The following is a 3,330-nucleotide window of genomic DNA, read 5'->3' on the forward strand; positions in this document are numbered from 1 at the left end:
TCAGTCGCCCTCTTATACACAAAGGATATGGAAGCAGAGAGGGAAATCAGAGAAGCTTCACCTTTCACGAGTTTTTAATTCTTTATCTGGTATTTTAAACATTTCTGTTTAATTTCTTCTAATCTTTTCTTTTTTAATAAGAACTTTTTAAATACAACCTTTGCTAATTTTGCTTAGCTATCCCTGTTCCACCACCAACCCCTCAGAAAGGAAGGAGTCTAACACTTCAATTCGAGGCAGGACAAAGCTCCCCCCCCATATCTAGGCTGAACAAGATATCCCTTCATGGAGAATGTGCTACTCCATGCCTGTTCAAGCACTCAGGATAAATCCTGATCCCACTGCCAATGGCACCACAGACATCCCAAGCCTCATAACTGTCCCTCACATTCAGTGGGCCTAGTTTTGTCCTATGGAGGTTCCCCCACTATCAGTTAAGGGTTAATGAATTCTTACTAGCTCAGGTCAGTTGTTTCTGTGGGTATCACCATCACCATCCTGACCCCTTTGCTCATATTATCTCTCCTTTCTCCCTTGGGCTGGTTCTAGTAGCTCGACCCACTACTTCACAATGGATTTCTGTATCTGCTTCCATCAGTAGCTGGTTGAAGGTTCTATGATGACAATTAAGGTAGTAATCAATCTGATTACAGGGGAAGGCCAGTTTAGGCATCCTCCCCACTGTTGCTTAGAGTCTTAGCTGGGGTCATCCTTGTGGATTCCTGGGAATTTCCCTAGTGCCATGTTTCTCACTAGCTCTGTAATATGTTCCCTCAATCAAGATATCTCTTTCCTTTTTCTCCCTCATTGTTCTTCCCCCTTCTTGGGCATCTCATTCACTCATATTTTCTTCCTCTCCTTCTCCCTTTCCCCTCCCCTGCAACCTTCCCTTCCCCACTACTAATTTTCCCAGGAGGTCTTATCTCTTTCTGCTTCCCAGGTGGACTCATATATGCTTCTCTTAAGGTTCTCCTTGTAACCTAGCTTTTCTGGGATCATGGACTATATACTGGTTATCCTTTGCTTTACATCTAATATCCACTTACAAGTGAGTACATACCATGCTTGTCTATCTGGTTTTGAGTTTTCTCACTCAGGATGTTTTTTATAGTTCCATCATTTTGTTGCAAATTTCAAGATATATTTTTTTACTATTGAGTAGTACTTCATTACGTAAATGTATCACATTTTCTTTATTCATTCTTCAGTTGAGGGGCACCTAGGTTGTTTCTAGGTTCTGGCTATTACAAATAATGTTGCTATGAACATAGATGAGCAAATTCCTTGGGATTTCAGTGTGCTCCTTTGGGTAATATGATTATCTATTAACCTATATTTCTTAATGATACATTAGATTTTTAAATGAGCTGCACGAACACAATACCTTAAAAGCAGAAATATACATATAACAAAATTGAACTTAAATTCATATCAATAAACCAAGATCCATACCAATGTAAATCTCTATAGCATATCCCTCTTTAAATGTAGACAAATATTTATAAATAATATTTGGGAATTTGGGTGTAGTTTTCCCTAAACTGCTTCCTGATTTTTGTTAGACAAAGTAGTTTTTAGGGGTGTTCATGGTGACCTTTTGGGGGGTCTTGGTGCATCAAACCACATTAGTATGTAAGGATTTCACAGGTTTTCATCCTCTATGGAAACAAAAGAATGACCTCTTTCCCAAAGAAACACAATCTTAGACCCAAACTTTGAAGTTAAGACACCTTTAGAATATATGTGCTGGTTTAGTTTAACAGTCTGTACAATGAAATGTCTCTCTGTACTTAGTTCATTCACAATCAAAAAATTCAAAGAAAACATTATAGAGTACATAATCCAAACTCTCTGTTTTTTCCATCTTTATGTGGCTCATTTTTCTTACTCTATTACTTTTTCTACAAGTTTACTCTGTGTATTTAAAGACTTTATTTTTTAAAAAACAATTTACTATTTTTATAACTCTCTATACTATTTTCCTTCTCTCTCCCAAGCCTACGTACATTTATCCAACACTGTGACCCTTCTGAGGTCTTTTTCATCTGAATTTGTCTTTATTGTGCATCTGTAATCCTTTTATGAGCAGAACCATTTCTTAAAATGTTAAATGGCTTCCCTAGTAATAAGGCTGCTTTGCCTTTTGGTTCTACTCAGTCTGACATAGCAGAGACATGTTTGCTGTCTCTGAGAGCCATGCAAATTACCTCAGTTCTAGGTATGTAGCCAGTCTATGTCACACCATTAAGCAGATTGTAACCCACTGTTTACGAATCCCATTCAGCTGCTCGGCCTGCTGAAAGAGACAAAGTTAGTGCTGGCAGCATGACCCTAGAAGTCACAGTTTCAAATCCCCATGGGTTTTTTTTCTACTACTGCTAAATCAGGAAGACCTCTTGAAGGAGCCACAGTGTTTAGATGTGCTTAACTCTGATTTTTTTCTGTTTTGTGCCTAGAATTCCTTCCCAAAGTCTCTCAGGTTTTAAGGGGATTTTAGTTGGCCATATTGGCATGCTGATTTGCTGTATGTGGCCACTTGTTTGTTCCCAACTGTTTAGCTCTGAAATAATCACATAGAAATCATATTATTTGCAATACTGCTTAGTCCATAGCTTAAGCATATTTCAGGCTAACAGACATTAAATTAACCAGTCTCCATTATTCTGTGTATTGTTGCAAGGCTGTGGCCACCAGGTAAAGTTCCAGCATCTGTCTCCACTGGGGCTATATGGCTTCTCCCTGACTCTGCCTTCTTTCTCCCAGCATTCATATATAAATTTCACTGCCTAGTTCTACTCTGTGCTATCAATAGACCAAGGCACTTTCTTTAATCATTACCCAACATAGTAACACATAGATAGAAGGACTTCCCATGTCAAATAATAATATGGAACAGAAGAAAAAAATTAAGAACTATTTTGTTGCTACCAATCTCATAATATTTGTTTTATATTGACCCTTTGACAACTTTTCTTAAGGTATAAATTTTTTTTTGGTTTTGAACAGCAACTTAGTTTATGAATGAGAAGAGCTACATATAGATCCTGAAGGAATTCCATTGGACCCTCCGAATGCACAAGGTGTTTATTAATGTGACTGAAATTTGCTGCTGAAAACAAAGACATCCCCTGTGCTGTCTAAGAAAACTACTTTATTTATTTATTTATTATTAAAAATTTCCGCTCCCCAACCCGGACCTGCTCTATGCTAGGACCAGTGCTCAAGAACAGTTTTAAGCTCCTTCTCTAAGGCTACCCACCCAGAGCAGTGAGTGCCTGCCTACCGGGCAGGCCTCAGGGTCCCCTGTAAGGGAGCCCAGGCACCTTCAGC

The sequence above is a fragment of the Microtus ochrogaster genome, chromosome 4, assembly GCF_000317375.1.
Source record: "Microtus ochrogaster isolate Prairie Vole_2 chromosome 4, MicOch1.0, whole genome shotgun sequence".
In the NCBI taxonomy this organism is placed as follows: domain Eukaryota; kingdom Metazoa; phylum Chordata; class Mammalia; order Rodentia; family Cricetidae; genus Microtus; species Microtus ochrogaster.